We start from the raw sequence: 22,245 nt of genomic DNA on the forward strand, positions 1-22,245 counted from the left end.
GCTACAATTGTCAAAGGTACCCGTGTCTACAAGTGCTTACTAACATGTAGGTTTTGTGTTAAGGGAAAGAAAAAATAATCCACTTGTAGTCTTCTGAAGAGTTAAACTCGCAGTTGATCTGGAAAATGTGTTAACCAACCTTCAAAAGTATTTCCGCTCCCGGAAGTCTTTGAGCCCTCTGTGACTATGCCCTTTGTGACATTTTCACACATGTGACCTTCACACTCACCACTTTGATTCCAACAGCGAAGTCGTGGTCAGGGGTAAGATTGAGCTGGGTAGAGATAGTAAGGTAATACTTTGAAGCTGCTGTACTTTTATCAATTCAGTCTGAAAAACAATCTCTGTGGTTAAGCACGTTAAATCCCCTGTGCTTTCATAGCAGCTTGGCTAAAGGTTATTACTATGAAGGCTGGAGGGAGAGTGGGAGATAACTTCTACCAGAGAGCTCTCGCTGAAATAGGTTCAAAGGAGTTACTCGTCTTCTATTCCCTTTTGCGGAGCCTCATAATCAGATAGCACTTACTCTGTGCTTTGGTAAAAATATAGCATACAGGCTGGGCGCAGTGGCTCACATCTGTAATCCCAGCACTTTGGGAGGTCTAGGTGGGCAGATCAACTGAGGCCAGGAGTTCGAGACAAGCCTGACCAACATGGAGAAACCCTGTCTCTACTAAAAATGCAAAATTAGCCGGGTGTGGTGGCACATGCCTGTAATCTCAGCTACTCTGGAGGCTGAGGCAGGAGAATCGTTTAAACCTGGGAGGTGGAGGTTGCTGTGAGCCAAGATCACGCCACTGCACTCCAGCCTGGGCAACAAGAGCAAAACTCCGTCTAAAAAAACAAAATGTAGCATGCGATGAAGCTACCAATATCAAGTGCTAGCAAGGATTTGGAGCAATTGATATTTGTAAGAACTTTCTTACATTGCTGATGGGAGTGCAAAATGGTACAGCCACTCTGGAAAACAATTTGGTAGTGTGAAAGGAAATTAAATCTTGGGACCCCAAACTCATTAAGCCAAAGGGAAAAGTCAAGCTGGGAACTGGGTCACACAAACCTGCTTCCCCATTTTTGGTTCCTAAATAAGATGGCTACAAGATGAAAAGCTACAAGCCTTCCCTACATTTTGCCTACAAGGAAATTCCTTGTGAGCTGCAAGATCTTCTAAGGTGTTTCTGTTAAAATTTCACCATGGCAATGTAAATTGATAGCTTATCTTTATGGATGCAGTCTCCCCTGGCCCACCAGACACAAATGCATATCTGATTGTTCCCCTGCCCCATTTTTGTCTATGTTATCTTATGTAAAATGCAGATTCCTGGCCGGCCGTGGTGGCTGACACCTGTAATCCCAGCACTTTGGGAGGCAGAGGCTGGCAGATCACGAGGTCAGGAGTTTGAGACCAACCTGGCCAACATAGTGAAATCCTGTCTCCACTAAAAATACAAAAAGTTAGCCAGGTGTGGTGGCAGGCACCTGTAATCCCAGCTACTTGGGAGGCTGAGGCAGGAGAATCGCTTGAACCTGGGAGGTGGATGTTGCAGTGAGTCGAGATCGTGCCATTTGCACTCCGGCCTGGGAGACAGTGTGAGACATCATCTCAAAAAACAAAAAACAAAAAACAAAAAAACAGATTCCCTGCATTTTTCCTCTGTCCCACTTGTCTATGTCATCTTATGTAAAAACTGCAGATTCACTGAGCCAGACAAAGGCATGAATGGCTATTTTTCCTACCCCGCTCTTACATGAAAATTGTGTACATCTCAATATCCTGCCCTTTCCCCTTTAAATTTGGAGGCCTCAAAAATCATCTTCAGAGAAAGGCATAGATCTGTCTCCCAGGTGTGCAGCCTTAACTTTGGCAAATAAACCTCCTAAAATGATTGAGACTTGTTTCATCATTTTTCTTGATTGACAGTTTCTTATGAAGTTAAGCATACACAAAGCATATAACATAACAATCTCACTCCTAGGTATTTACTCAAGAGAAGTGAGCAGGGAGCGGTATGAGGTAGATACAGAGCATTCAGGCAGAGAGGACCACCTGCAGGAGCATGACAGCTCTGAGGAGCTGAGGAGACAAGGCATTGTCATAGATGGAAGCTTATGGGGAGGCAATGAGATGAGGCCGCAGGCTGGGTTTTGTGGGCTGTGGTAGGGATTTTGGTTTCTAGTCTGAGAATGATGAGAAACCATTAAAATGATTTAGGCAAGAGGGTGACATAATCAGATGTACCTTTTTAAAAGATCAACCTGGCTGCAGTGTGGAGAGTGGATTGGAGGGAGGCAAATATGCCCAGGGAGGTCATTGAGTTGTCTGGGAGAATTCCTGATGGGGCTTGGAATAGGGCTGTAACCATAGAGATGTTCTCTTTTAATGCCCCGTATACCCCTACGAAGGTTTGCACCGATGTCTTTTATATAATAATATTTCTAGTAGAAACAAGAATAATGAATCATTTCTTTTCAAATACGGATTATAAAATACTCCATATATAAAAAAGAATTTATGTGACATTAAGGGGAAATTAAATAACATAAAAAAAATCAGGACTTTCTTCCCTTTCTTCCTTTCTCCCCTCCCCTCTGCTTCCCTTCCCTTGGGGTCTTGCTCTGTCACCCAGGCTAAAGTACAGTTGCACAATGTTGCCTCACTGCAACCTCCGCCTCCCAGGTTCAAGTGATCCTCCTGCCTCAGCCTCCCGAGTAGCTGGGATTACAGACAAGAAGCATGCCACCACACCTGGCTGATTATATTTTTAGTAGAGACGGGGTTTCACCACGCTGGTCAGGCTGGTCTTGAACTCCTGACCTCAAGTGATCCACTGGGCTTGGCTTCCCAAAGTGCTGAGATTATAGGTGTGAGCCACCACGCCCGTCCCGTTATCAGGACTTTCTAATAGTTAGAGCTTGTAAGCATTGGAAGAGGCTGACTTGGGAGGTGACGGGAGGCCAAGCTGTTGACAATTTGTGTAAGGGTGTTGAAGAAGGATTCCCAGGAGAGGAGAGAGGTTGGGTAGTTGACTGCGAAGGTACCAATCCTAAAATCCTCCACCACAATGTAACAAAGAGCATAAATATTTGTTACAAGCAAAGCTCTTAAGGGGCATTTGAAAACCTGGGGTGTTGGTTTCTTAAAATCAAATGTGGAATTGTAGCTCCTTTTTTTGGTTAGTCCTTTGATTTTTGGAACATATAAGATGGAACCATGTGCATACGTATATTCACTTACATAGCAATAAATGTGGTGGAGGTATTTTAATTTCTTGAGCCCCAGAGGTAGTAGGTTAAGAGCAGGGTGAGAGATTGGATAGAGTTTTTGAATACTAAGGAGACAGTTACAACAATTCCTTTTACTATTCCACAGAAGGAGCTTGCAGGCAACGACTTGTGGGCCAAATGGCACTTGTTTTGTATGACCCATGAACTAACAATGATGTTTACATTTTGTTTGATTAAACTTTTAAATTTGAGGTAATTCTAAATTCACTTGAACTTCTAGAAGACGCAGTTCAGAAAAAAAACCGATAAAATATACTTCATCAAAATTAAAAATTTTTGTGCATCAAAAGACACTATCAACAGAGTGAAAAGGCAATTCACAAAATGGGAGAAAATATTTGCAAATAATAATCTGATAAGAAGTTAATATCCAGAATATATAAAGAACACTTATAAATCAACAACAAAAGCCAAACAACCGTATTAAAATATGGATAAAGGACTTGAATAGACAATTCTCCAAAGAAGGTACACTAATGGCCAATAAACAAATGAAGAGATGATAAAGACAAATAATCATTAGAGAAATGCAAATCAAAACCACTTCACATCCATTAGGCTGGCTGTCACCAAAAATGTTGATGAGGGTGTGAAGAAATGGGAACCCCTGTGCCCTGCTGGAGGGTATGTAAAATGGTGTGGCTGCTCTGGAAAACAGTATCACATTTCCTTCAAAAATTAAACATAGAATTACCATATGATCCAGCAATTCCACTTCAAAAGAATTGAAAGAAGGGACTTGAGCCCGGTGTGGTGGCTCACACCTGTGATCCCAGCACTTTGGGAGGCCAAGGCGGGCAGATCACCTGAGGTCAGCAGTTCGAGACCAGCCTGGCCAACATGATGAAACCCCCATTTCTACTAAAAATACAAAAATTAGCCGGGCATGGTGGCAGCCACCTGTAATCCCAGCTACTCAGGAGCAGGAGAATCCCTTGAATGTGGGAGGAGGAGGTTGCAGTGAGCCAAGATCGCGCCACTGCACTCCAGTCTGGGTGACAAAGCGAGACTCCATCTCAAAAAAAAAACAAAAAACAAACAAACAAAAAACAAACAAACAAAAAAACCAGGAAAGCAGGGACTTGAGCAGATATTTTTACAGCGATGTTTATGACAGCATTATTCACAATAGCCAAAAAGTGGAAACAACTCAAATGTCCATCAATGAATGAATGAAAAAACAAAATGTGGTATATACCTACAATGGAATGTTATTCAGCCTTAAAGACAATGAAATTCTGATACATATTACAGCATGGATGAATCTTGAATACATTATGCTAAGTGAAATAAACCTGACACAAAAGGACAAATATTATGTGATTCTACTTACATAAAGTGCCTAGAGCAGTCAAATTCACAGAGACTGAAAAGGGGCTGTGGCAGGGAATAATGAGGAGATATTATTTAATGGATACAGAGTTTCATTTTGAGGTGATGTTAAAGTTCTGAAGATGAATGGTGGTGATGGTTGCATAATAATGAGAATATATTTACTCCCAGTAGATTATAAATTTTTAAAAATGTTAAAATGATAAATTTTATGTTATGTATATTTTACCACAATAAAAAAGAAGTAATATAGAGAGATCCCATGTGCTGTTTACTCAGTTTTCCCCAATGGTAACATCTTATAAAATTATACAATATAATACACAACCTGCCAGGCATGGTGGCTCACACCTGTAATCCCAGCACTTTGGGAGGCCGAGGCGGGCGGATCATCTGAGGTCAGGAGTTTGAGACCAGCCTGCCTAACATGGAGAAACCCCATCTCTACTGAAAATACAAAAATTAGCCAGGCGTCATGGCACTCGCCTGTGATCCAGGAAATTGACAGTTAAATAAACCCAAATCTTATTCAGACTGCCTCAGTTTGACATATATTCATTTGTGGTTTTTTATTTTAAAATTATTGAAAATGATAAAAAGTAATATTTTGTGACACATAAAATTGATATGAAATTCAAATTTCAGTATTTATAAATAAAATTTGATTGGAGCATAACCACATTCCTTCATATAAATCTTTTCTTTTTTTTTTTTTTTTTGAGACGGAATCTCACTCTGTCACCCAGGCTGGAGTGCAGTGGCACAATCTCAGGTCCTTGTAACCTCTGCCTCCTGGATCCAAGTGATTCTCCTGCCTCAGCCTCTTGAATAGCTGGGATTATAGGCACATGCCACCACACCCGGCTAATTTTCATATTTTTAGTAGAGACGGGGTTTCGTCATGTTGACTGGCTGGTCTTGAACTCCTAACCTCAGGTGATTCACCCGCCTCGGCCTCCCAAAGTGCTGGGACTGCAGGCATGAGCCACCGCGCCCAGCCCATTTATGCATTTTCTATGGTTACTTTTGTGGTGTAGCGACAGAGTTAGGTAGTTGGGACAGAAACCTATAAAACTTGAAATATTTATTTTCTGTCCTTTATAGAAACAGTTTGTTGACCTCTGTTCTAGAGTATAATCAGCTGCCAAAAAGAAAAAAAAGGTTGTGAGTATAAAATTACTTAAGGGAAATGACTGGATAACGTATATACATTTAGGCAAATGAATCATAATAAAAATGGTAAATTGTCAAGAGTGGTATTTATGAAACTTAGGTTGGTGCTACTTGGCCTTGTTGGGAACTTTGTTCCCAAGATGCGTATGCTTAGCTCTTCTCACCAGGGCGAGTATTGAGTATTGTGCTTTTTGGTTCCCATGCCTTTGTACCAATAGATATGCTTTGATGCAAGTAATAGAAAACATGACTAAAAGTAGTTTAAATTTAGAAATTTGTAATACCCCTCATTATAATTTTAGAAGAAAGGGGATTCTGGAGCTGATTAATTCAACGGCTCAAAGATGAGATCAGGGACACAGGTTCTCTCCACTTGTCCGCTCTGCCATTTGCAGCTTGTTCCTAGGTTCACACCCCATGTCCTCAATGTGGCTGTGGTAGTTCATCATGACCTAAGACTGGAAGAGGGGAAGAGGCCTGTCCTTTTCTTCGTGTTCCATTGTAACATGATGTGATGAAAATTATTCCAGAAGTTCCCTACAGACCTCCTTTCTGAGTTACTTCCCATATCTCTTCTAGCCTTGGTAATGGGAATAGAATACCATGATAAGGCCTAGACTAATCAGAATTCATCCCTAGATAGAAAAGGGGGCCGGGCCCAGTGGCTCATGCCTGAAATCCCAGCACTTTGGGAGGCTGAGGCAGGTAGATCACCTGAGATCAGGAGTTCAAGACCAGCCTGGCCAACGTGGTAAAACCCCGTCTCTATTGAAAATACAAAAATTAGCCGGGCATGCTGGCACGTGCCTGTAATCCCAGCTATTTGGTAGGCTGAGGCAGGAAAATTGCTTGAGCTTGGGAGGTGGGGGTTGCAGTGAGCCCAGATTGTGCTACTGCACTCCAGTCTGGGCGACAGAGTGTGATTCCGTTTCAAAAAAAAAAGGTAAAGGGCCCAATATGTCTGAAACACACAAAGTTATCTACTTCTCGGAAAAAAAACTGGGATTTTGCTAGCAAAGAAAAATGTGGGGGGATGGGTGTGGTGGCTCACACTTGTAATGCACTTTGGGAGGCTGAGGCGGGTGGATCACCTGAGGTCAGGAGTTTGAGACCAGCCTGGCCAATATGGTGAAACCCCGTCTCTATGAAAAATACACAAATTTTTTGGACATGGTGGCTCGTGCCTGTAGTCCCAGCTACTCAGGAGGCTGAGGCAGGAGAATCGCTTGAACCCAGGACGTGGAGGTTGGAGTGAGCTGAGATCCTGGGCTGCACTCCAGCCTGGGTGACAGAGCAAGACTCCGTCTCCAGAAAAAAAAAAAAAAAAAAAGTGAGAGAATGAATGTAACAAATGGTGTCTGCCATAGCCGTAACTTGATGTCTGCAACCTCAGTTGCGGCGTTCACCATTTTCACTAAGCACAGGTGTGTAAAAATAATGTGCATATACTATTTTATTTTATTTTTGAGATGGAGTCTCACTCTGTTGCCCAGGCTGGAGTGCAGTAGTGCCATGTCGGCTCACTGCAAGCTCCGCCTCCTGGGTTCAAGCAATTCTCCTGCCTCAGCCTCCCGAGTAGCTACAATTACAGGCACATGCCACCACACCTGGCTAATTTTTTTTTTTTTTTTTTTTTTTTTTTTTTTTTGAGACGGAGTCTCGCTCTGCCGCCCGTGCTGGAGTGCAGTGGCCGGATCTCAGCTCACTGCAAGCTCCGCCTCCCGGGTTCCCGCCATTCTCCTGCCTCAGCCTCCCGAGTAGCTGGGACTACAGGCGCCGCCACCTCGCCTGGCTAGTTTTTTTGTATTTTTTTAATAGAGACGGGGTTTCACCGTGTTAGCCAGGATGGTCTCGATCTCCTGACCTCGTGATCCGCCCGTCTCGGCCTCCCAAAGTGCTGGAATTACAGGCGTGAGCCGCCTCTCCTGGCCTGTGATGTGCATATATAAATGAGGAAATCTAAATGACTAGACTTCCTTTGTTTTTTCCTCCTCCTTCTCTTCCTCTAAAAACTGGAAGCCAACATGATGTGTCTTCTAGGGGCATGAGAGATGGGGAAAGAGAGCCTCAGCTTCCATGAGACTTTGTTTGGTGCTATGATCTGAATGTGTTTCTGCCAAATTCCTATGCTGAAATCCTAACTCCCAAGAAGATGGTACTAGGAGATGATTGGAAGGTGATTAGATCATGAAGGCTCTGCCCTCACGGGATTAGTGCCCTCATAAAAGGGGCCCCAGAGAGCTAACTGCCTTACCCTTTCCCCATGTGAGGATGGAATGAGAAGGTGCCCTCATCCAAACACTGAATCTGCTGGTGCCGTGAGTTTGGACTCCACAGCCTTCAGAACTGTGATAAATAAATTTCTGTTTTTTTGTAAATGTCTCCATCTATAGCATTTTGTTATAGCAGCTTGAAAGGACAAAGACATTCAGTTTAGATCATGAATACAGACCCATTTGTACCAAAAATTAACACAGCAACAAATCTTTACTGAACACCTATGATGGGCCAGCTTTTGGGGACATAGCAATTATAAAATAGAAACCCCCCCAGCCCCTATGGAGCTTACATTCTACTGGGCAGATTCAGTATATTACTCTCTAATGTGTCAGTTCACTATCTCCTTCCAACTGGGTCTTAAAGGTTTTTGTTTTTTGGTTTTTTTTGAGACTGAGTCTCGCTCTATTGCTCAGGCTAGAGTGCAGTGGTGCGATCTCGGCTCACTGCAACCTCCGCCTCCCAGGTTCAAGCAATTCTCATGCCTCAGCCTCCCAAGTAGCTGGGATTACAAGCACCCACCACCATGCCCGGCTAATTTTTGTATTTGTAGCAGAGACGGGGTTTCACCATGTTGGTCAGGCTGGTTTCAAACTCCTGACCTCCAGTGATCCGCTCACCTCAGCCTCTCAAAGTGCTGGGATTATAGGCGTGAGCCACCGTGCCTGGCCCTAAAGTATTTTTTTGAATGTTGACTTTTCTTTCTTAGGTGATGTAACTCAGTAGTAGTCATCTCAATTTGTGGGTGGAAATACAATGCTTAGATCATTCTGGTTTGTGCGGAATCTCAAATTTACCCACAGCCAACCTGCCCCCTCTTTTTGAAAACAGTAGGAAAAAAATCCGAGAAAGGGATCTCTGATTGAAATAAAGAAAGAGGATCAGCGGTATCAATGAGAAGGTTTCTAGGAGAGTGCAGCTGGTGGGGGTGCAGGATGCTCTGAAAGGCGTTTGGGGGCTGAACACTTACGTGATAGGGGCACAGGGCAAAAGGACATCAGAACGAGAAATTCAGGGGTCATGGTGAGACTGTTCTCACTCTGACTTGAATCTGAAATCTTGACTAATGAGAAGTTTGAGATGGGGGCCTAGTGAGGTCGGACCCTCCAAAGGAAGACTGGCTTGACCTGGGTTAACCCAGAGACTCCTTCCTCTGCTAGGCCGCTGCTTTCCCCACCCTCACGTCTGTCCTTGCCTGCTCCTCCAGGAGGTCTTCTGTGCCCACAAACATAGCTCAAGTCCTGAAGCACATCCAGGGGGTTTGCGCTTCCCCCTCCCACGGTCAGATCTCTTTCCCGTCTGAATTACTTGAGATGCTGTTGCTAGGGCCAGAGTGCCTTCACACTCTTCCAGACTTGAGAACCTTCCCTGAAAGTTCATTTGTATCCACCTGAACCTGGACACACGGGATTGATATCCTGAGTGCAACTGGGATCCTGTAGGTGCCCTTAGAGCATCAGGGCGTTATTAGAAATGAGGGCGGGGAGAGATTTGTGGGGAGTAGATTCTGAGTGTGGCAAAGATAGGTTAGAAGCAGTTGTCATCATTAATATTCTCTGAGGTTAGTGACAAAATGCTGGCACACTTGACACTCGCAGTGAGCAGGCAGAAGTATGAGTGTGAACAAGGGAAGTGGGAAGGAACAGGAGGATAACATCAGGTCCCAGTCACCTTCTTTCTTTCTTTTTTTTTTTTTTTGAGATGAAGTCTCACTTTGTCACCCAGGCTGGAGTGCAGTGGCACAATCTTAGCTCACTGCAACCTCCACCTCCTGGGTTCAAGTGATTCTCCTGCTTCAGACTCCTGAGTAGCTGGGTCTCAGCTACACATGCCACCACGCCTGGCTAATTTTTGTATTTTTGGTAGAGACGGGATTTCACCATGTTGGCCAGGCTGGTCTCGAACTCCTCACCTCAGGCAGTCATCTTCTTTCAAAATCTTTTTTTTTTTTTTTTTTTTTTTTTTTTTTTTTTTTTGAGACGGAGTCTCACGCTGTTGCCCAGGCTGGAGTGCAGTGGCACGATCTCGGCTCACTGCAAGCTCCGCCTCCCGGGTTCCCGCCATTCTCCTGCCTCAGCCTCCTGAGTAGCTGGGACTACAGGCGCCCGCCACCGCGCCCGGCTAATTTTTTGTATTTTTAGTAGAGACGGGGTTTCACTGTGGTCTCGATCTCCTGACCTTGTGATCCGCCCGCCTCGGCCTCCCAAAGTGCTGGGATTACAGGCTTGAGCCACCGCGCCCGGCCTTCAAAATCTTATTATGATTATTTTTTGGTGTTATGCAAAGATTTTTTGGTACAAATCCAGATACCCATGATGAAACTATAACCAGAAAGTCTTTATGAATGGTTTATTAAATCATATCCCTACTCTCTCGGGAAAGGATATATAAAATATAACAACATATCATGAATAATAATTAGAAATAAAGGAATAAAATGGAGTCATGAATGTGACTACAAAAACACACCATAATTACTAGGCATGATCTGGCTGCAGACTTAACTCTGGGCTTACTAGCAAACAATTCAAAGTGAGAACTGTGGCTGGTTATACAATTCACACAGTTGATAAGATTAAAAGGCCAGTGGCCCAAAAGAAGTACAATTATTCCTGGAATGAAGACTAGAAAAATTCTTTGGAGAGCCCCCGCCCGGAAAAGACAGGGTGAAATGCTGAATAACATGCTCAACTGTATCCTTAGAGGAGATTCAGTGACAAGCTCTTTCTAACAGCATCTCTTGGTCTGGCAAATTCCTAGGACAGGGTGGGTAGAGGTGGCGGTTTATTTGAAGTATCAGTCTGTGTCCATAACTCTGAAGAACAACAAACATGCTGCCAGTTTAGGACATGTCAATGTTTTAGCACGGAAAAAATGCAGTCTATTTTCTAGTAGAAGGAGAAAGCCCTGCCTTCCAAGCCCTAATATCCCTGATTCCCCCGCCAACACACACACACACACACACACACACACACACACACACACACAGACACACACACACCCCTCTCTAAATGTTCAATCCATAGCTTGACTGAGTGAAGGAAATGTTTTAATGTAATATGGGAGCCACCAATTAAGGAAATGAGGACCTGAGACTAGGCAATACATTGAAATTAAAAATTATTCATTTTTTTTTTTTTTTTTTTTTTTTTTGATACGGAGTCTCGCTCTGTCGCCCAGGCTGGAGTGCAGTGGCGCAATCTCGGCTCACTGCAAGCTCCGCCTCCCGGGTTCACGCCATTCTCCTGCCTCAGCCTCCCGAGTAGCTGGGACTACAGGCGCCCGCCCCTGCGCCCGGTTAATTTTTTCTATTTTTAGTAGAGACGGGGTTTCACCATGGTCTCGATCTCCTGACCTTGTGATCCGCCCACCTCGGCCTCCCAAAGTGCTGGGATTACAGGCGTGAGCCACCACGCCCGGCCAAAATTATTCATTCTTAAATAATGGTGGAGCGAGATTTTATGTGAGGCCTAAAGCTTATACAATTTTAGGCACTCTCTTTAAGGAAAAGAATATACAGTTATGAACATAAAAGATGGTATGAAAATAAATATATGGAAAAAGGAAATAAATCACAACAAATGACTGGAGCCACAGAGATCCACGTCCTTTTCTTCTGAGATTAAGTACTTTACTAGAAATGCTTAGAGAGAAACACTTCCTGATTGTAACCTGCTGTCCCTTCCCACCAGTAATGAATCCCCAGCACTAGCGGGTGGGGTGGGGGGCCTGTGCAAGTGAGGCCCCCCCAGCCAAGCTTAAGTTTCATTAACTCATGGCTATATAGAAAATCGTCTTAATTCCCATCACTGAGTCCATCATCATTTCCTAGAAGACTAAGCTTCTTCCTTCTCCTTGATACTGCACACTTTGAACTGTTGTTGACAAGACCCCAAATAAATCAATGCCTTTATTTCTTTGAAAATGACTTCATATCCATCTGGAAGAAATAATAGTTCACAGTCTCATTCTTTTTAAAGTGATCGTGTGTCCCCATTCAGCACGCACGGCTCTAAATTTGGGTATCCTTGGCTGTCATGTGACAGAATTTCCCTAGAAGTGTTTTGGGACTAAACGGGAGGAATGTGAGATTTGCTCTGTTTTGTAAGGCAAACAGCAGGAAGCTGGGAAAGTCTGATAAATCTGAGTGCATTTTCTGTACCATCTTGTCCTCTATTCAAATCAATTTTACTTTTTCTTCTTGGATGAGGAGCCATAATCAGGTTTCCATTGACAAGCTGTGAAAATGTTGACTTCAGTTTTGTAACGGAGTTGAAAGCGGAAAAGCCAGATGAAAAAACAATCTCCAACCTGAAAAGTAAAAAGCAAAATGTACTTCTAGAAAAATATTGCATGTGACTTGGAGAAAAATTAGAATAGGATCTGCCTATTTTAAAATGAAACCTCAAGCATGTGGTTTAGGCTTAGGGTGTTTCCTCTTTTTTTCTTGTAATTTTACTCTGAGATTGAAGCAGTGTTGGCATATTTGCCACACAATAGGTTTCCTGTAGTAGGAGGAAAGAGTCATAGGTTGAGTTTATATGAAAAAAGGCAAGGCTCACTGATGATTGTTTAACACAGAATGTAAAGTGATCAGATTTTTAAAAAGTAAAATATCAGTTGAACACAGGAAGATTCCCAGATATGCTATGGTGCCTTGTAGTAACTGAGTCCTTGCAGCTGTTCCCTGGCAGTGATTCCCTCCAGGCCCCCAAAAGGTTGTATGTGCCGGGGAACCAGGTAAGTGTGAATACCCAGTAGGGACAGGGCTCTGATCCAGGGCTGGAAGGCAGGGCCTGGAATCCTCAGGGCTGATTTAACCTTCTGATCCATGGGTCTCTGGGGAAACATTTTAGAATTGACATCTTTGCTTGGGAGACTACAGAGCTGCCGATAAGAACATAGCAAGCTTATCCACAAGTGTGTTTTTATAGGAAATTTTGTGTGGGAAAGGAATGGGGAGGAATATACAAGAAGAAAAGAAAAGAAGGAAGGGAAAGCAAACCTAAGTTCAGGTCCAACTAGGGAGAAGAAACACTTGCTAATTGTTTTGAGGCATACAACTACAATGAACTCTCAGTAACTTTAGTCTCAAAGAGATCTGATCTGAATTAAAATGTAAACTAGACAATAAGTTTTAAGGTAAATATAAATTTATTAGTTTAAGGAGTATTCCTTAATAGTTAAATAGCTGAGAAAACGTAGAAATCCTCCTGGGATTGCTCGAATGCCTAAAGGAAAAAAATTGTAATGAGGTCAATTAATTGTTCTTATCTAAATAGATGCTGCTAAAATTACTTTAAGTGTGAAAACTTTGTTTCCTTAAGAAGCTAAACATGATTTCAGCATTGCTTTGCAAATCTTACTTTAAAAATATTGCTTTGGCAGATTTTGGCTTTCTACTGAAGTTATAAATTATTCTGTACTCTTTTAGCAGGGTGAGAAAGAATGTGGTCTTATTCCATGTGGGATAGATTAGCATACTGTAGCCATGTGTGTACTAGGCTCTGTACTGGTCTCTCTCTTTTTTTTTTTTTTTGCGTTTTTTTTTTTTTTTTTTTTTTTGAGGTGGAGTCTCCCTCTGTCACCCAGGCTGGAGTGCAGTGGTGCGATCTCGGCTCACTGCAACCTCTGCCTCCTAGGTTCAAGCAATTCTCCTGCCTCAGCCTCTCGAGTAGCTGGGATTACAGTGCTCCTGCCACCATACCTGGCTAATTTTTTTGTATTTTTAGTAGAGACGGGGTTTCACCGTGTTGGCCAGGCTGGTCTCGAACTCCTGACCTCAAGCGATCCACCTGCCTCAGCTTCCCAAAGTGTTTGGGATTATAGGCATGAGCCACCGCGCCCGGCCTGGATTTCTCTTTGTGTTTATTTTTTTGCATGTTTTTTGAGATTAAATTTTTTTTTGAATTGGTAAAACATTTAAAAGAAATGGAAGAAATCCAGTAAAACATTAAAAGAAATTAAAGGGCATGAAGTGAGATGTACATAAAGTAAGTCTCCTTTCCATTCTTGTTCCCTAACCTTTTTCCCCAGAGTCCCCTACAGCTCACCAGTTACTTATGTGTGCCTTCTAAGATATTGTGCTGAACACTTAAGATACAATAGCTCATTTAATCTCATGCAGTAATTTACTACATATTATCATCTTCATTTAATAGATGAGGAAACTGAAGCACAGAGCATACTTGCCCCAGATCACAAGGAAAAAAGAGAACCAGGATCAAAGCCCGCGCCAGTGCATCACTGCTTTACATCCTCCACATTATCTTCACTCCAGATGGCCACAAAGCCTGGTCTCTACTTTCTTGTCCCCACCCCTCTGCTTGTTTAAAATGTACTCATGCTTTAAGGCCTTGTTTAGAAGAATGACAGCATTTACTGAGTGCTGAGTATGTGCCAGGCACTTATATACACTATCTTATTTAATCTTCATAATAGCCTTAGGAGGTAAGTAACTGTTATTATCCCCATTTAAGAGGAGTGAAGCTGAGACTTAGAAAGCCACATAGCTAGTAAGTGGCAGCGTAACACTGCCATGCTGGTCTGATCTGAGGCCCTAGCCTCCCACCTCCGGCCCATTCACTCACAAAGTTCTCCCCAACTTGCAGTGATTTCACTTCTAGGAATAGCCTTAGCACTTCTTATCACAAACCACGATGGTATTTGCTTGCAAATTGTTCTGTATTGTTCTTTGGCAGTTTAACTTCCTAGATTCTTCTCTTTCAACCTTGCTGTCCACTTCTAGAAAGCAAAGATTCTATTTGTAATGCTCAATCATAATGCAGTTGTACAAATCCTACTGAGACCTTACAAACTAGAACAAGAAAATGGACTAATGAAAATGGAACTTTTTTTTTTTGAGATGGAGTCTCCCTCTGTCGCCCAGCCTGGAGTGCAGTGGTGTGATCTCGGCTTACTGCAAGCTCTGCCTCCCGGGTTCACACCATTCTTCTGCCTCAGCCTCCTGAGTAGCTGGGACTATAGGTGCCCGCCACCATGCCCGGCTAATTTTTTGTATTTTTTTTTTAGTAGAGATGGGGTTTCACCGTGTTAGCCAGGATGGTCTCGATCTCCTGACCTTGTGATCCGCCTGCCTCGGCCTCCCAAAGTGCTGGAATTACAAGCGTGAGCCACCGCGCCTGGCCCTAAAATGGAACTCTTTAAACTTCAGTCTGGAATTACACCACTGGCATATTTAGCTTTTGAAAAATCAAATATATGTGCACTAGAATAAGTGAGAGAGGAAAAAGCAACTTGGTGAAGTGGTACTGTCTGCCATTGCTCTCCCTGGCTCATGCCCCAAGGTATGCACCAGGAGACTGGCACCTGCCGTTGCTGGATGGGCTCTCCATTCCATGGGTTCAGAATGCCTAAGTACCTGTCGCTGAGTGTGACTCTATTGCTTCAAGATGAATTTCTCTCTCTCTCCCTCTCTCTGTCTCTCTTTCTTTCTTGTCTCACTTTGTTGACCAGTCTGGAGTGCAGGGTACAATCATGGCTTACTGCAGCCTCGACCTCCTGGGCTCAACGGATCCTTCCACCTCAGCCTCCTGAGCTGCTGGGACCACAGAGGCATGCCACCATGCCTGGCTAATTTTTTTATGTTTTGTAGAGATGGAGATCTTGCTATGTTGCTCAGGCTGGTCTGGAATTCCTGGTTTCATGCGATCTTCCTGACTCGGCCTTCCAAAGTGCCAAGATTACAGGTATGAGCCACCACGCCCTGCTTCTTTGTAAAAAATACAACATTGGCTGGCCAAGGTGGCTCATGCCTGTAATGCCAAAACTTTGGGAAGCCGAGGTGGGAGGATCACTTGAGCCTAGGAGTGCTAGACCAGCCTGGGCAATATAGTGAGACCCTGTTTCTACAAAAAAAATTTTAAAAATTAGCTGGGCATGGTAGTGCATGCTGGTTGTCCCAACTTCCTTAGGAGGCTGAGGGACGAGGATGGCTTGAGTCCAGGAGTTTGAGGCTGTAGTGAGTTATGATCATGCCACTGCATTCCAGCCTGGGAGACACAGTGAGACTCTGTCTTTAAAACAACAACAACAACAACAACAATGACACAGGGCAAGCAGGACATGGAACTAGGTTCATATGCTGGAAGAAACTCTGACTCTGTATTTTACTTTTTGGGAAATTAAAGGGATCTTAAAATTGAGCATACACATTTTCTACCTTTGGGACCTAACCCAATCTAAGGTGGCTGCATTGTACCCGAAGTTGAAGGATTGTCCCTAGCCAGAAAAACTTCAGATCCCTTTAGTTCACATTCCAACATGGGAAAATAAACTTGAAAAGTATTTTCCTTAGCAAAGAAAGATCTGGGTGTGAAATGAAGTCCATTTTGTTTTGTTTTGTTTCGTTTTTTTTTTGATCATCAGTCTCCAGTGCCAATGTCTCCGTTGCAGACTAGCTGTAATTACATGTGTGGCCTCTCCTTAGGAGAAACAGCAACACACTCTCTGATGGATCAATTTGGCATAAACTGTGAAGTAAAAGGGATTCCATGCTGGGTGGAAGGTTGGACTAGAAGTTCTCCAAGTTTCCTTTCAGACCTCTCTGTGGTCGTATTCCAGCTGTCCTGAGGCCATTGTAAAAGGTCTTCTAAGTGATTTATGGCCTCTTTTTTCCTTTAACCAAGCACATTAGATGATCTCCAGATGTCTCTGCCATTCCTTTTGGAAGCAGTAGGGTCCTGGATCATTAGCTGTGCTGTGTGGACCGCTGCCTGGGAACTGTGAGGACATATTTAACCTGCTGATCTTGAATGTCTCCAGTTCCTCACTGATCTTGCCTGCCTCTTGCTAGGTCAAGGCACTCATAGGGAGTGGATTAGTTGCATTTAAGGAGAATTAAGTGTTGTTTGAAAAAATATCTGGACCCTGGGGCCCCAAGCGGGGGTAGAGATTTACTGTGGAGCTCTTTCCTGAAAGCAGAACAGGGATCTGGAACTCAAGGCCAGAGCCTTTGGTTTAGGAAAGTGGGGCACCAGGATGGGTGATAAGATTGGCTGGGGAGGGCTACCAGCCACTGCCTTAAATTTTGGGCCTGCCCAGCGTCTCTGTGTCACTGTTAAGGCCATCTTCACCTTGTGGTGACCCAGTTTTGGCTTTTCTGAGAAAAGGCTTTGTTGAAGCTGGGCGCGGTGGCTCACACCTGTAATCCCAGCACTTTGGGAGGCTAAGGCGGGCGGATCACAAGGTCAGGAGATCGAGACCATCCTGGCTAACACGGTGAAACCCCATCTCTATTAAAAATACAAAAAATTAGTTGGACGAGGTGGCGGGCGCCTGTAGTCCCAGCTACTCGGGAGGCTGAGGCAGGAGAATGGCGTGAAGCCAGGAGGCAGAACTTGCAGTGAGCCGAGATCGCGCCACTGCCACTCCAGCCTGGGCAACAGAGGGAGACTCCATCTCAAAAAACAAAAAACAAAAAAACAAAAACAAAAACAAAAAGAAAAGATTTTGTTGGCCAGTGACCCCTACACAGAGACCCTCAGAAAACTTGTTCTCCACTTCTCAGATTTTACGAAACTCCAGGGGTGTATTAAGCTAGGTTGCCACCTCCTCTGATGACTCTCTTTCCCGTATCCCCTTTTCCACGTGTGTTCTGCCTGCCTTTCACACTAAACCGTTATCTCCTGAAGAAAAAAACCCGGATTTTGCCAGGGGAGGCGGCTCATGCTTGTAATACCAGCATTTGGGATGCTGAGGGACTATTGCTTGAGGCGAGGAATTCAAAACCAGGCTGGGCAATAAAATGAGACCTTATCTCTACAAACAAAGTTAAAAAATCAGTGGGGCATGCTGGTGTGCACCTTTAGTTCCAGCTACTTGGGAGGCTGAGGTGGGAGGATTGCTTGAGCCCAGGAGGTTGAGGCTGTATTGAGCCATGATCATGCGACTGCAATCCAGCTTTTATCCAGATTTCCCTTGATTGCAACACTTGCCATATTTACTTCATCTGTTCTTTTTGCCCAAATATTTAAAAGTAAATTTCAGATATAATGATATTTTACCCCTACATACTCATGTATGCATCTCTAAAATTAATTAATGTAATAGTTCCTGGCTGGGTGCAGTGGCTCATGCCTGTAATCCCAGCACTTTGGGAGACCAAGGCAGGTGGATCACTTGAGTTCAGGAGTTCGAGACCATCCTGGGAAACAGTGAAACCCTGTCTCTAAAAATACAAAAATTAGCCTGGCATTGTGGCGCATGCCTGTAGTCCCAGCTACTCTGGTGGCTGAGGCAGGAGAATCGCTTGAACCTAGGAGGCAGAGGTTGTAGTGAGCCATGATCGTGCCACTGCACTCCAACTTGAGCGACAGAGCGAGACTCTGTTTAAAAAAAAAAAAAAAATCCTAAATATCGACTACCCTCAGAAGGTCTTTTGTAACTGGTTTATTCAAACCAGAATCTTCTCATGGGCCACACACTGCATTTAATTGTTTTGACTCTAGTTTCTCTTCCCCTTTTCCTCCATGCTATGTTATTGACTTGTTGAAGAAATCAGGCCAGTACTTTTGAAAGTCCCATTTTCATGGTGCTATTTAAACTTCACCAGACTCCCAAGGCAGAGTTGACTTAAGGAACATTGTAGCCACCACTGTGGGAGTCTTCTCCACTCTAGGAACCCTCCATTTCCTTCCTTCCTTCCTTCCTTCCTTCCTTCCTTCCTTCCTTCCTTCCTTCCTTCTTTCCTTCCTTCCTTCCTTCCTTCCTTCCTTCTTTCCTTCCTTCCTTCCTTCCTTCCTTCTTTCCTTCCTTCTTTCCTCCCTCCCTCCCTCCCTTTCTTTCTTCTTTTTTTGACAGAGTTTCGCTCTTGTTGCCCAGGCTGGAGTGCAATGGTGCGATCTGGGTTCACCACAACCTTCACCTCCTGGGTTCAAGCTATTCTCCTGCCTCAGTCTCCTGAGTGCTTAGGAGCCCTCCATTTCTATCCTCCTCTTTGCTCCCATCATCCAGGAGCAAATCCCGAGGGCACTGAAATCCAAGGCTAAAGGCTCACCTATCCAGTGCTCTCTCACCTTTTGCTCGGAGGTCCATTTCCTGGCCTTGCGGTCTGCTGGTGTGAGCCTTCCAGTAAAGCAGGGCCTGGACAGCTCTCCCTACAGCTGCCAGCAACAACCTCAGGAAGCCCCAGGGTCCTTCACTTAAGTTGCTGACAAAGCCTTTGAACTTGGGGCTCTGGGGCTTCATTATGGGTAGCAGCAAACGGCAGCCACCATTTTTCAAAATGAAGTTAAAATCCTCTCCTTCTAACTCAATACATCTCTTAAATTCATCCCAGAAAAATAACCTGTTTTCCAAGTGACGTAAGATTCAGCAGCACCACCCCTACCCTATTGCCCCTGGGACTGATGATCTCCAGGCAGATGCTTCTCACTAGTGGCTGCTCCTGCCAGTAAAAAAAAAAAAAAAAAAAAAAAAAAAAAAGAGGTTTCCATTGATTTACTTGAAAAATATAAGAGTCTGGGGCCGTAGTTCCTGCCACAAGGTCAATAGAGAATTGTCTTGCCTGAGGTGCCCCAGGAAATCAGCCAGGAAAAGCAGGGATCTACTTTTCATTTCATAGGTAAGGGAGGGGGTGGGAGGCTGGGGCAGGGAGAGAATGGAGGAGGGGAAGGTTCAGATAACTGTGTGTTTAGATCAGAGGACTTGGGCTAAGGTCAGCAAGAAAACATGAACATTCCAAGCACAAAGAGGAGTGGAGTTACGCCATCAGGGGTGTGGGCTGGAAACCCTAAAAGCACAGTTTCCTCCAGCTTGACACGAATGTCTAGCTGTTTACTTTGGCTCACTGGATTTCTCTTTTTTTGAGACAGAGTCTCACTCTGTCTCCCAGACTAGAGTGTAGCGGCTCCATCTCGGCTCACTGCAACCTCTGCCTCCCTGGTTCAAGCGATTATCTTGCCTCAGCCTCTCTAGTAGCTGGGATTACAGGTGTGCACCACCATGCGCAGCTAATTTTTGTAATTTTAGTAGAGATGGGATTTCAACATGTTGGCCAAGCTAGTCTTGAATTCCTGGCCTCAAGTGATCCTCCCATCTCACCCTCCCAAGTGCTGGGATTACAGGCATGAACCACTGCACTTGGCCTGGATTTCTAATTGTGTTTATTTATTTATTTATTTTTTGAGATGGAGTCTTGCTCTGCCGGCCAGGCTGGAGTGCAGTGGCATAATCTCAGCTCACTGCAAGCTCCGCCTACCGGGTTCATGCCGTTCTCCTGTCTCAGCCTCCCAAGTAGCTGGGACTACAGGCGCCCGCCACCACGCCCGGCTAATTTTTTGTATTTTTAGTAGAGACAGGGTTTCACCGTGTTAGCCAGGATGATCTCGATCTCCAGACCTCATGATCCGCCCGCCTTGGCCTCCCAAAGTGCTAGGATTACAGGCATGAGCCACCGTGCCTGGCCTATTTGTGTCTATTTATTTATTTTTACAAGGAAAAACTCTCCAACAGCTACGTTTCTGTGGGGGGAGTAGATCACATTTTATTCTTCCTGAACGTGGTAAAATGCTTCATAGGCAATTAAGGGTGGAGAAGAGAGAACTTTATACTTCTAACTAAATCCTCAATTTATGGATCAGTTAAACCTTTTCATATTTGGCTCTTCCTCTTAATTCTGTTTCTCGTTTTTCCTTTCTCTCACTGCAAGGCTCCCCTTTTTGTCCCCCACACTCCACTTTATTTTCCTACTTTTATTTCAGTGGCTGGCAAAAGCAGAGCGTTATTTGATTTTGAAAGAGTCACTGCGGAAGCTTAGGCAATCTTTTTCTCTAGAATGTTGAGTAAGGTGGGTCTGAGCCTGTTCTTTTTGCAGCAACTTAGGGAGGGTATGTGTCCATATGTGTGTGAGTGTAGGAGGGGATGAGGGAACCCAAGGCACCCTCTCTTTGCGAGACACAAAATCCCGATCCCCAGAGTGGGGGCAGAAGGCCAGGAGTGGGAGAAGTTTCTCCGTTTACGCCTTAAGATCTGGTGGTTAGGGGCTGGGTGCGGTGGCTTGTGCCTGTAATCCCAGCACTTTGGGAGGCGGAGGCGGGTGGATCACCTGAGGTCAGGAGTTTGAGACCAGCCTAACATGGTGACACCCTGTCTCTACTAAAATTACAAAATTAGCTGGGCATGGTAGCAGGCGCCTATAATCCCAGCTTCTCAGGAGGCTGAGGCAGGAGAATCACTTGAACCCGGGAGGTGGAGGTTGCAGCAAGCTGAGACTTGGCCATTGCACTCCAGCCTGGGCAACAAGAGCGAAACTCCACCTCAAAAAAAAAAAAAGATCTAGTGATTGGGGCATTTTGGCAAATAGCTTGGCCACCACTTTATTATATGGTTAGTTTGGAAAGCAGATCACTGAGAATGGCAATGAAAGACAGAACTTACACTTTGTTTTTTAAGTGAGAAGAGCAAGGCAACCTGTCAGCATCTCTGAGTTCTGGATAACCTGCAGTATGGGCTTCAGGAAATTGACTGTGGGAATCTGAGAGTAGATGCACTGGCCCTCTCTAGACTTCAACCTTTAGGTTCTTTTCCCCTTTTCCTTTGCCTCTGCTTCTCTGAGGTCAGCACCCACTTCAGTAATCCTGTCCCAGGGCCACCAGATGTCCTTGAGCTTCAGAAAACCCTCCTCTCACTGTCCTTCCCCAACGTTTCAATGAATGAAGCCTCACTGAGCATACGGCAATCAAATCTGTGATCCAGGTGGCACTCAGAATTCAGCAGTAGCAGTGGTGGTTCCCACACTGCTCACTGGACCTTGGCTAAGACATCACCTGGGACCACAGTTGATGGCTGGGTGTTAAGACCTACCTATTGAAGGAAGAAAAGAGAACAATTTAATGGCAAGTTTTGTTTTTACTCCTAAGTGAAACCACAATCAGGGATAATTTGTGATCGTAAAGTTGGCACATATACTTTTTTTTTAATCAGGGGAATTTTTCTTTTACTTTATAAGAGAAAATTAAAAGCCACCAGACAGGAAGTCACTCAAATTCTTGCCACAAACTTATCTGCAGAGGAATCCATCATTTCCTTCTTCCCCTCCATCATAGTGAAAGAGACATTTCATTGACAAAGCCAATTCTGAGGCTCTAAATCTCTCTTGCAGTCTCATTGACTTCGCTGCATTGCAAGTTCCTTTTCTCTCCTGATGTTTCACTTGCT

General features: G+C 44.2%; 1 long non-coding RNA gene across 1 annotated transcript; it reads right to left on the bottom strand.

The window, feature by feature from the left end:
* Window positions 1–10,402: 10,402 nt before the first annotated feature.
* On the bottom strand, window positions 10,403–19,630 carry LOC144341420 (uncharacterized). Its single transcript, XR_013418340.1, has 2 exons — window positions 19,104–19,630; window positions 10,403–12,378 (listed from the first exon to the last, which is right to left on the bottom strand). It is a non-coding gene; the product is annotated as an uncharacterized LOC144341420 (long non-coding RNA).
* Window positions 19,631–22,245: the final 2,615 nt, after the last annotated feature.

This window comes from Macaca mulatta, chromosome 6, assembly GCF_049350105.2.
Source record: "Macaca mulatta isolate MMU2019108-1 chromosome 6, T2T-MMU8v2.0, whole genome shotgun sequence".
In the NCBI taxonomy this organism is placed as follows: domain Eukaryota; kingdom Metazoa; phylum Chordata; class Mammalia; order Primates; family Cercopithecidae; genus Macaca; species Macaca mulatta.